We start from the raw sequence: 12,701 nt of genomic DNA, 5'->3' as shown, positions 1-12,701 counted from the left end.
GTGAACTATTAATACATGCTATAACATGAATAAAGCTTGAAATAATTATGCCGAGTGAAAGAATCCAGACAAAAAAGGAGTACATCCTGTGTGATTTATATAAAATTGTAGGAAGGGGCACCTGGGTGGCTCAGTCAGTTAAGCGTCCGACTTCAGCTCAGGTCATGATCTCACAGTTTGTGAGTTCAAGCCCCATGTCAGGCTCTGTGCTGACAGCTCAGAGCCTGGAGCCTGCTTCAGATTCCGTGTCTCCCTCGCTCTGCCCTTTCCCCGCTCATGCTCTCTCTCTGTCTCTCAACAATGAATAAAGTTTAAAAAAAAAATTAAAAAAAAAAAATAAAAAAATAAAATAAAATTGTAGGAAATGCAAACTAATGCATAGTGACAGGAAGCAGACTGGTGGCTGCCTTGGACTGGGGTGGGTTTGTGCCTGGAGGGATAGAGTACAAAGGGGCAAAAAGAAACTCTAAGGGTGATGAATGTGTTCATTATCTTGATTGTGATGATGGTTTTGCAGGCATAGCTATATGGCAAATCTATTCAAACTGCATCCTTTAAATAAAGTTATTTCTTTGGGGCGCCTGGGTGGCTGAGTCAGTTGAGCGTCTGACTTTGGCTCAGGTCATGATCTCACTGTTCGTGAGTTGGAGCCCCGCGTCAGGCTCTGTGCTGACAGCTTGGAGCCTGGATCCTGCTTCCATTCTGTGTATCCCTTTCTTTCTGCCCCTCCTCTGCTCGTGCTCTGTCTCTCTTTCTCTCAGAAATAAATAAACATTAAAAAAAATTTTAGAGCCTGAATTTGAGCACTAGCACTGCTCTGTGTTAGCTGTAATGTTGAGCCAGTCATTTATCTTTTGTGTGACTCAGTTCCCTCACTGGTATAAAGAGGTAGTGAAGTCCACGTCCTAGGATTGGTTGAGGATCAAAAATAATGTGTACGAATGTGCTTTACACCCTGTTGATGGCAAGTTACTTGTAAAGGTTTTGTAAGTTTCATCACCAAATGAACCAGTTCACACTTTATTTAGGCCTTGAGAGATTTGATCAGAATGAAGATAATTCCTTTTTCATTTTTTCATGGGGGGAGGAAGTTGCAGAGAAGTCAGGGTGCCGATGCTAGATTGAGGTGAGATTTCAGCCCCTGGGCTGCCCGCCACACTCCTAAATGTGTGGTTCCAGTAACCTGGTTTCACATAATTAAACATGACATGTACATCCTCTCCACTTCTGTTGGACTCTACCCCCACCCGCAGCACCCTTGACAACTACTAGCCCCAAAGAAAATCTCTGTAGATAACCTTGGTTTGTTTTCCAGGCCAGAGCTAGATATTGGGGCCCCTTTGTCCTTGGATAAAACAGAATTTATCTCTATTTTATAGTTAGTCTAATAGTATCTCCACATCTCTCTAATACAGTCAGTGTGTGGTTCCCCCACAGTCTTAGCATCAACTGGGAACTTGTTAGAAATGCAGATCCTCATATCCAATCCTAGACCTACAAATTAAAAACTCTGAGGATAGGGCCCCCAAAGTTTGTGGTTTAATGATCTCTCCCAGTGATTCTGATGCAGAATAAAGTTTGAGGACCACTGTCGTCATAGATATGGTTAAATCTCACCCATTGACTGTCAGTTTACTAGTTAGTGGTAAATTAAATAGCTTTTAACTGCTGGCCTTTTCTGGAAACATTTTCAGAAATATTTTCTAACTGGCAACAAGATCGAATTACATTTAAATTCTACCTGTAGAGTGGGTTATGAGTTATTGGACACACGTGACACCGAATTTCACCATTGCGATTTGGGAAGTCACTTGGACTTGGACTTCAGTATCGTGGAATGTCATTTGAATGATCAATTTTTTTTTACTTTTTTTTTTTTTTTTTTTTTGCGAGAAACAGAGAGAGAGAGACAGTGTGAGCAGGGGAGGGACAGAGAGAGAGGGGAAGACACAGAATCTGAAGCAGCCTCCAGGCTCCAAGCTGTCAGTACAGAGCCCATTGTGGGGCTCAAACTCACAAACCCTGAGATCATGACCTGAGCTGAAGTTGGATGCTTAACCGACTGAGCCACCCAGGCGCCCCAATTTTTTTTTTTTAATCTATGAGAGAGAGAGAGAGAGAGAGAGAGAGAGAACATGAGCGGGGGAGGGACAGAAGGAGAGGCAGAGAGAGAATCTTAAGCAGGCTCCATGCACAGCATAGAGCCAGATGCAGGGCTCCATCCCACGACCCTGGGGTCATGACCTGAGCTGAAATCAAGAGTTGGACGCTCATCTGACTGAGCCACCCAGGCGCCCTGAACGGTCAATTTTTAAAAATAGTCTCCTTTTCTTAAGAACCTGAAGAATTTTAAAAAAGTCTTTAGAGTTGCCTTTCTTTTTTTTTTTTTCAACGTTTTTTATTTATTTTTGGGACAGAGAGAGACAGAGCATGAACGGGGGAGGAGCAGAGAGAGAGGGAGACACAGAATCGGAAACAGGCTCCAGGCTCTGAGCCATCAGCCCAGAGCCCGACACGGGGCTCGAACTCACGGATCGCGAGATCGCGACCTGGCTGAAGTCGGACGCTTAACCGACTGCGCCACCCAGGCGCCCCAAGAGTTGCCTTTCTTTAACTTAGAAAGGAATTACATATTAGGGGACTGGTTTGTTCTAATTTTGTACAATAAACTTGGAGTACAGAGTGATCATTGTATCGAGGCAAATAAAACAACCTCCGTGTGAATTAAAGCTAAGTACAAATTTTCAAGTTCAATGCTGTCCTTTTAACTTGTTTTATATTACCTAGGGCATCATTTGTTCGTTTGCCAAATTGCATAAACCAGACTCCTTTGGGCAAGGGAGCGGGAGGGAGAGGAAGGCTGATAAAGAGCCTACAGGAAGGACTTCGATGCCACTGTGAGAGGCTGCATGTCTTGAGAGGTCTTGCACGGTATTGTGTTGGGCCCACCTCACCTGTTCCTGGGTGCTCAGGGTGGAGGCTGCAGCAATGCTAACACTGGTCACCACTCGAAGTGGGCTGACGGTTCCCAAGGGTTCCGGATGTCAGTCTGATTCCACTCAGGGTTTCTGTGAGAGACAAGCTGCTTTTAGGGAGGTTGCAAAACTTGAGGCCAATTTACCTTGTGTGTGTCAAGTGCATTTTTCTGATCCAAACAAGCCGCATTGCTTTCAGCCAACCGTAACCCCCTCAGAGGGTAACCACCAGGGTGGATATTTTCACTTTGAAACTACAGTTCCCACCATGCACAACATGGTACCCCCTAGGATGAATGTTTGACCAGCATCGCCAAGGCAGGTGAAATATGTCTAAGTTTACCGAGAGAACAGTACTGGCTGGACTCCCACTGGAACATACAAGGATGTTGTTTGGGGATTAAACAAACTATTTGCTGACCTTTTGAATTGTGATGATTCATTGAATATTAAAGCTACAGAACGCATTTGCAGAACAAAGAGAACTCCCAGAATAATGTTGAGACTTCATTAAGCCTTATGGCAGATGACAGAAAGAAGATTGTAGAACCATGGATCGTGTGTTATAAATTTCTCTCTAAGGTGAAATAAATTATGACAGCTTTACAATTTAAATATTTTATTTTTTTAATGTTTATTTATTTTGAGAGAGAGAGAGAGTGCGAGTGAGGGAGGGGCAGAGAGAGAGGGAGACAAGAATCCTAAGCAGGCTCCAGGCTCTGAGCTGTCAGCACAGACCCCGACGTGGGGCTCGAACTCAGGAACCGTGAGATTATGACCTCAGCCAAAGTCAGACCCTCAAGCGACTAAGCCACCTAGGCCCCCCTGACAGCTTTACAATTTAAAAAACATGTCTTGTATTTACTATTCTGTGAAATCCCAAAGTCTAAGAGTTAATAACCTAGATTTTAGGATACAAAGAATGCAGAGAACAAGAAGACAAAATCAGGCTCACGTGTACACACGCACATGCACATGCACGCACACACCCAGTGTCAAAGTCTAAGAAGGGAGCACCCCAGTGGAAAGTACGGGTCTTAGGAATGGTCTCCCTCCCTTCTGAGCTCATCTTGAATGTGACAAGGAGGGAAGGGCTGGGATCCATAAACCCACTTTTGGCTGCAGTTTTTCTGAATCCTGGGGTACAGCTGAGAGCTGGAGCTGTCAGAGTCTGTCCCTGTTCAGGATTCAGACTAGGCCTCCATACATAGGTGCTGCTTCTTTTTCTTTTTTTCTAAGTTTATTTATTTATTTTGAGAGAGAGAGAGAGAACACACATGCGAGGCAGGGGCAGAGAGAGAGAATCCCAAACAGTTCCATGCTGTCAGAGCAGAGCCTAACACAAGGCTTGAACTCACGAGCTATTAGATGGTGACCTGAGCCGAGATCAAGAGTCGGATGTTTAATCGACCGAGCCACCCAGGTGCCCATGAAAGAGATACTTCTGTTCAACCTAGACACTGGGGCATATGCTGAAGACTTGGCTCCTTCTGTCCAAATCACACAGAAGATTCTGGTGTTTTGGGGTTTTTTTAAGTTTATTAATCTTGAGAGAGACAGAGAGGAGAGTGGGGAGGGGCAAAGAGAGAGGGAGAGAGAGAGAATCCCTAACAGGGCTCGAACTCATGAAACTGCAAGATCATGAACTGAGCCAAAACCAAGAGCCAGAAACTTAATCGACCGAGCCACCCAGGCACCACCTCCCTTTTAAAAAAATGTTTATTTATTTTTGAGTAGGGGGGAAGGGCAGAGACAGAGGGAGACAGAGGATCTGATGCGGGGCTTGAACTCACAAACTGTGAGGTCATGACCTGAGCCAAAATTAGATGCTTAGCCAACTGAGCCACCCAGGTACCCCTCCAAACAGAAGATTCTAGATGAAGGCTTTAGAGCTTCAGGTAGCCATCATAAGGAGGTCCAGGGGATCCTGGGGAAGAGATGATGAAGGCCTTTGGAAGGATTGGGCAATGACTGTTGACCAACAGTAAGTAAAGGTGTTTTTGACTCTAATGCAGCCCATGCTATCTTAGTTCTCCCAGAAAGAAAAGCCTGAGACTAGGACATGTGTGTAGGGCTTAACTGTGGAGGTGATCCCAGAAAGCAAGAATGAGGGCCTAGGCAGCCTGGCCAGGAAAGGAGAAAGCCGAGCCAGTTGCATTGGTCTGTGCTGTGGACAACGGGGCTTTGATGCCAACAGGAACTTGTGAGGAACTGTACAGAATGTGCCTCAAAGTGACCATCTGAGGGATGAAAGGGAGAAGCATTTATAGGTCTTCATTCACTGGCTCCCATCCAGCACTGACACAGTGTTGCCCAAGGGGTTGTAACACCCTGGCGCCTCTGTGTTGCACGGTGAGCCAGTGTCGAGCACGCTCTTGCAGGCAGTCCACACCACCACGTCAGACAAACCCTGAGGGGGTCAGGGGTGAGGCACGGAAGGCAGGCTGAAGCCTGTGTGCAGTTGTGTCCCCAAACAATGCCCGGATCAAAGGTATGAACAAGAGGGGCGCCTGGGTGGCTCAGTCGGTTAAGCGTCCGACTTCAGCTCAGGTCACGATCTCGCAGTCTAGGAGCTCGAGCCCCACGTCGGGCTCTGGGCTGATGGCTCAGAGCCTGGAGCCTGCTTCCAATTCTGTGTCTCCCTCTCTCTCTGCCCCTCCCCCTTCATGCTCTGTCTCTCTCTGTCTCGAAAATAAATAAACGTTAAAAAAACAAAACAAAACAAAAAAACAAAGGTATGAACAAGAGGGTGTGAGGCTGTACATACTAGGGCCCAACACCTACACATTCCTGAGAAACCTTATGTTTTGCAAAATCAAGCAGTACAAATAATAGGCCTGTGGGGAAAATAGTGTTAGAAGCAGGTCACTCCCGATCTATGTAAATCTGTAACCGTAGCACTAATGCAAATAGTAGTTTGTACGTAAGGAGCTAACTGGGACGGCCCGGACATCTCAGTGTGGCTGGAGGCTGTCACAGTGGTATTTCAACGTTTATTTATTTTTGGGACAGAGAGAGACAGAGCATGAACGGGGGAGGGGCAGAGAGAGAGGGAGACACAGAATCGGAAACAGGCTCCAGGCTCTGAGCCATCAGCCCAGAGCCCGACGCGGGGCTCGAACTCCCGGACCGCGAGATCGTGACCTGGCTGAAGTCGGATGCTTAACCGACTGTGCCACCCAGGCGCCCCTGGTATTTCAAAGGTACAGTATGATAGAGTGGGAAAATGCTGGCAGGGTTTTACTTAGAGCTGGCTGGGCAGGTGCAGAAACAGTGCAGAGGGCAGTGGGCTCTGAGTGCTATTCAGTGGTCCAGCAGGCAGTGCAGCCTGGCCAGGAGCTGGGGAGAAGGGCTCTGGGTGTGAGAGCTCATTTTTAATTTTCCTAAAATATAACTGAAAGGGCTCATGCAGCCAGCGTAACAGCTGAACTGAGGGCTTCTTGTTTTCCTGATGATGGCTATAATTTTCTTCCTGCAATGAGTGATTCCCTTATAGAAATGCACGTTCTAGATGAATGAATGTGTTTCAGTGTCTCGCTATAGGGCCATTATGGGGCATCCTGGCTAAATATTGGTCCATGTGACTGCACCTGTGGGGTTCGGTGCATTCTATGCATTATGTCATTTAATCCTCATCAGACCCTGTGTGTTCCGTGCCACTGTCAGTGATGTTAGGCCCTCAGAGGTGGGAAGAGGGCTTAGGAGGCCGTGAGATCTGTTCAGTCACCCAGAGCTGCAGAGCAAGATTAAGAATGGTGGAATTTCAATTCTGACAATCCTAACTATCTTCTACTACCTTCTAACATACATCAGTAAACAGGAATAAGGAAGCAATTGGACTGCTGGAACACAGTAAAACTTACAAATATCTACATACAAAAGCTATAAAGAAAGAAGAGATTGGAGGAAGTAGTTATAGCAGATGTCATCAAGGATCAACATCTACCCTCTCTGAAGTGTGTGAGTAGGAGCATCAGGAAGTCAATCACCTCTCGGGGCACCTGGGTGGCTCAGTCAGTTGAGCGACCGACTCTTGATTTCCACTCAGGTCATGATCCCAGGGTACTGGGGACATTGAGATGACCTCAGAGGATAGAACCACCTCACCAGTTTTGGACCACCCACCTTGGGACCGTTATGCAAAATAGAAGTAAACTTCAGCTTGTCTAAGCCATACACATGTCTATAACAGAATCTGAATGCTAACTCAGATCAATTTAATTTTTTTAACAGAAATAGTAAATTGTTTGCATATATGTATATAAGGAGCTTTAGGGAAAGATGTGGACAGATACATACCAAACCATTACCTTGGTTACACAGGGGGGTTGGGCTGGAATGGAATCAAGATAATGCACTTTGTCTCCATTGAAGGACATAATATTCGTTCAACTTTGTTCTAGGTAGGATTGATTGATTGATGATTGATTGATTTAAAATGCACCTGCATGCACCTACATGTGCGAACAAGCTGGGGAGGGGCAGGGAGGAGAAGGAGAGCAAGAATTTTAAGCAGGCTCCATGCCCAGCCTGGAGCCCAGTGCACGACCATGAGATCAGGACATGAGCTGAAATCAAGAGTCAGTTGCTTAACCAACTGAGACACCCAGGGTTCCCTAGGCAGGCTTTTTATAGTGCAAAGAGCCTCACTCAAGTTAAGTGAAGTGAAGGGGAGTTTAGTGTAAAGATACAAAGAGGTCATGGGGTGCCTGGGTGGCTCAGTCGGTTGAGCATCTGAGTTCAGCTCAGGTCATGACCTCTCAGTTGGTGGGTTGGAGCCCGGCGTCAGGCTCTGCGCTGACAGCTCAGAGCCTAGAGCCTGCTTCAGATTCTGTCTCTCTCTCTGCCCCTCCCCAGCTTGTGCCCTGTCTGCCTCTCCCTCTCTCTCAAAAATAAATAAAAACATTTTAAAAAATTAAAAAAACAAGAAACAAAGAGGTCACATAGAACCTCAAATCAGGAAACCAAGTATAGCTGAGCTCACAGAAAACAGAAAGTAGTCGGGAACCACAGTTGGTCTTTAGTTCTTTCTGTGGCCTCTGTCCTTCCCCCATTTGCACATCTGCTGTGTGCCCATGGTCCAGAAATAACGGCACCTTGATAATGCCAAGATCAGTGGTTCTCCCAGTGTGGTCCCTGGGCCAGCAGCATCAGAATCAACTGGGAGCTTGTCAGAAATGCAAATTCTTGGGCCTCACTCCAGACTACTGAATCAGAAACTCTGTTGGGCCCAGCAACTTGTATTTTACCAAGCTCTTGAGGTGATCTTCATGAAGATTAAAGGTGGAGAACCACTGCTCTAGATGACGTTCCAGCTCTGACACCTACTCAGTTGGCAATAGGTATTGCTTAATTTAAGAGAGCAAGAGAGCAAGGCTCAGTTCATCTTTTTTGTTTGCCAGGCCAGTCACTGGTCAGCTAGTGGATTGGGTCAGTGGTCTATCCTTATTCCAATTAGTTTTTGCAAGGGGGCAGGCTCACAATTTAACTGTTCCCCTGTTGCTGTGCATTTAGAAGACACAATATATATATTTTTGCCATTATCAATGTTACTGTAATGCATATCTTCATGTACCCCCACAGGCACACATTCACAGAATCAAGAAAAATGCACAATTTAATGACCTTATATCATTTTCCACTTCTTTTTTTTTTTTTAACGTTTATTTATTTTTGAGACAGAGAGAGAGAGAGAGCATGAGTGGGGAAGGGTCAGAGAGAGGCAGACACAGAATCTGAAACAGGCTCCAGGCTCTGAGTGTCAGCACAGAGCCTGACGCGGGGCTCGAACTCACTGACCGCGAGATCATGACCTGAGCCGGAGTCGGACGCTTAACCGACTGAGCCACCCAGGCGCCCCTCATTTCCCACTTCTATTAGTGGTATAAGATTGTACCAGTGCACTAGCATTAAATATTGTAATTAAATTATTTTTGCTTTTGGGCTAACTTAACAGCATCACTTTAAAAGCACAACAATGTAGCTCAGTTGGTGAAGCCTGTGACTCTTGATCTTGGGGTTGTAGGTTCAAGCTCTACGTTGGGTATAGAGATCACTTAAAAATAAAATCTTAAAAATAAAATAAAATAAAAATAAAATAAAATAAAAACAATGAGTACCTTGTTTTATAAACGGAGGGGGAATTTGTGGCAAGAGTCAAACAAGAGGCTTAAGGGTATGTTTCAGAGAGGTCCTGCCCCTGTTGTAAGTGGCAAATTTGTGGGGAGCACAGAGTTGAAAGAAGGAGAAAGAATTCCTGGATCAATCCTGTGTGGCTGCAGTGGCAGGGGTCTTAGGAAGAACACAAGGCAGAAGGGTGAGGAGTCAGGGAAAGCTCTAAGTGGTGGGAGATGTGTCCCCCATCAGAGCCACCAAATAAGCCTGCTAAACCATGTCTGAAGGAATCATGAGACATCTGGTAGCTTATAGGTGAAAAAGTTCATACGAATTATTATTATTATTGTTATAATTAATATTATTACTATTGGATTGGAAGCAGTGTGTTTTTACCCATGTTCGGTAACTTTCTTTTTCCGGAGAACATATGGGGCGTGAGGTGGGGAAAAAGGAGAAAAAAATGGGAGGTAATTTTTTTTAAGTTTATTTACTTATTTTGAGAGAAAGAGAGGGAGAGAGAACATGCGCGTGAGCGGGGAAGGGTTGGGAGGAGGGGAAGAGAGAGAATCCCAAGCAGGCTCCATGCTAAGCGTGGAGCCCAATGCGGGGCTTGATCTCACAACCGTGAGATCATGACCTGAGCCAATATGAAGAGTATCAAGTCAGATGCTTAACTGACTGAGCCACCCAGTTACCCCATAGGAGTTAATTTTAACTTTGGGTAGATCATGAGGTTATTATATCATATCATTATATTATATTGATTATTATATTATATATCATATTATATCATATTATATCATATTATATCATATATCATATCATATCATATTATATTATATTATATTATATTATATTATATTATATTATATTATAGAGCACTAATTTACCTCTATGTAAATGAGAGAAGGGGAAACTAGGTCTATTTGCTGAAGGGTCCAGAATCCAAGGCAACCATGCAGGTTGATAATATTAATGCCAGCATTCAGAATGCTGTTGCTTTAATTTGCATTTCTTTGATTACTAGCAATTATGAATCTTGTTACATGTTTGTTTACTATTAGTTCCCTCAGTGCAATTGTCTTCATTTCCTTTGCCTTTACCAACCAGGTTCTTTTTTCTTTTCTAGAATGAGGCCTCCCTTTCTTTCTTTCTTTCTTTCTCTCTTTCTTTCTTTCTTTCTTTCTTTCTTTCTTTCTTTCTTTCTTTCTTTCATGTTTATTTATTTATTTTGAGCGAGAGTAAGAGACTGCATGAGTGGGGGAAGGGCAGAGAGAGAGAGGGAGAGAATTCCAAGCAGGCTTCATACTAAATGCAGAGTCTGAAGCAGTGCTTGGCCTCACAACTGTAAGATCATGACCTGAGCCAAAACCAAGAGTCGGATGCTTAACCGAGTAAGCCACTCAGGCACCCTTCTAGAAAGAGGCCTTTTTATTAATCCTGTCATATTTATTATAAATATTTTTTTTTTAATTTTTTTTTCAACGTTTATTTTTGGGACAGAGAGAGACAGAGCATGAACGGGGGAGGGGCAGAGAGAGAGGGAGACACAGAATCGGAAACACACTCCAAGCTCTGAGCCATCAGCCCAGAGCCTGACGCGGGGCTCGAACTCACGGACCGCGAGATCTGACCTGGCTGAAGTCGGACGCTTAACCGACTGCGCCACCCAGGCGCCCCATATTATAAATATTTTTAATCTGACAATTTTTTATCACTTAGCATAGTGTTTTCAAAGATCATTTATATTGGGGCACATATCAGTATTTTAGTTTTAAAATTATTATTATTTTTATTTTAGAGAGAGAGGGCATGAACAGGAGAGAGGGGCAGAGGGAGAGATATATAATAATTTCTATAATCTTAAGATCAGAATCTCCATGCTGAGCATGGAATCTGATGCCGGGCTCGATCCCATGACGCTGGGATCATGACCAAAATCAAGAATCAGACACTCAACCAACTGAGCCAACCAAGGCACCCCCATTATTATCATTATGTTAGGTCAGCTTCACTCCCTGTGTGGAGCCCAGCGCTGAGCTTGAACTCACTACCTTAAGATCAAGGCTTGAGCTGAGATCAAGAATTGGACGCTTAACCAACTGAGCCACCCAGGCACCCCAGTATTTCATTTTTTTATTGCCAAATAATCCACCATATGTGTATGGATATAAGCACATTTTATTTATTCATTCATCAGTTGATGGACATTTGAGTTGTTTCCACCTTTTGGCTATTATGAATAATGCTGCTATAAACATTTGTGTATGGTTTTTATGTGGATGTATGTTTTCATTTACCTTGGGTATATATTTATGAGTAGAATAGCTGGATCATATGGTGAAAATTTTTTTAATGTTTATTTATTTTTGAGAGAGAGAGAGAGAGAGGCAGAGAGAGAGGGAGACACAGAATCTGAAGCAGGTTCCATGTTCTGAGCTGTCAGCACAGAGCCCGACTCGGGACTCAAATGCATGAACTGTGAGATCATGACCTGAGCTGGAGTCGGACGCTTAACCAACTGAGCCACACAGGCACCCCCATCTTGTGAAATTTTTAAAGTACAGAATTGTATAAAGTAAAAGTTTATTATTTTAAATATTTTTTAAATGTTTATTTATTTTTTGAGAGACAAAGAGACAGAGCGTGAGTGGGGGAGGGGCAGAGAGAGAGGGAAACACAGCATCTGAAGCAGGCTCCAGGCTCTGAGCTGTCAGCACAGAGCCTGACGCAGGGCTCGAACTCACCAACCTTGAGATCATGACCTCAGCCGAAGTTGGACATTTAACCGACCGAGCCACCAGGCGCCCCTAAAGTAAAAGTCATTTATAATGCTCTCCAACATCACCCATCCCCAAGTGAGCCAGTACCTTAATATTTTGGAGTATATTTTTCTTTTTCCTAAGCATGTCCATACATACCCCTTTTTCTTCTTTTCCGCTTTCTGTCACTGTGGATTAAATTGACTTTCTTAGAGTTTTATATAAATGGAATCATACAGTATGTGTTTTGTGTTTGACTTTTTTTCATTCAGCATGTTTTTTGTTTCATTCATATTTCATGTATATCCATAGTGTATATCAGTTCCTTTTTATTGCAGATAAGTATTCTATTGCAAGAATATGTCACGCGCTGCCTGGGTGGCTTAGTTGGTTTAGTGTCAGACTCTTGGTTTCGGCTCAGATTGTGATCTCGCCATTCATGGGTCTGAGTCCTACAAGTGCACAGCCTACTTAGGGTTCCCTATCTCCCTCTCTCTCTCCCTCTCTCTTTCAGATAAAATAAACTTAAAAAAATTTTTTAAAAGGAATATATCACAATTTTTTATCTGATGGGCATTTGAGTTGTTTCCAGCTTTAGCTATTATGAATAAAGCTGCTATGAACATTCCTGTACAAGTCATTGTGTGAATATGGGTTTTCATTTATTTAGGAGTGGAATGGTTAGCTCTTGGGGTGTTTGTTTAACTTTGTAAGAAAGTGCTGAACTGTTTTTCAAAATGATTGTACCATTTGACATTCCCACTGGTAATATATATATACATTTTTTCTTTCTTTCTTTCTTGCCCTTTCTTTCTTTCTCTCTCTCTTTTTCTTTCTTTCTTTCTTT

General features: G+C 43.8%; 1 long non-coding RNA gene across 1 annotated transcript in view; it reads right to left on the bottom strand.

Annotated features, from left to right (window-relative positions):
- Nucleotides 1–248: 248 nt before the first annotated feature.
- The window catches only part of LOC121037539 (uncharacterized), a 38,280-nt gene continuing 25,827 nt past the window's right edge, over nt 249–12,701 (bottom strand). The window contains exons 2-3 of the long non-coding RNA XR_005793813.1: nt 2,955–3,068; nt 249–285 (exon numbers count right to left, since the gene is read on the bottom strand). This is a non-coding gene — a long non-coding RNA (uncharacterized LOC121037539). The remainder of the gene's footprint in view (nt 286–2,954; nt 3,069–12,701) is intronic.

The sequence above is a fragment of the Herpailurus yagouaroundi genome, unplaced genomic scaffold (assembly GCF_014898765.1).
Source record: "Herpailurus yagouaroundi ecotype Mexico unplaced genomic scaffold, PumYag 163, whole genome shotgun sequence".
Classification (NCBI taxonomy): Eukaryota; Metazoa; Chordata; class Mammalia; order Carnivora; family Felidae; genus Herpailurus; species Herpailurus yagouaroundi.
This window is presented reverse-complemented; position numbering and strand designations above follow the sequence as displayed.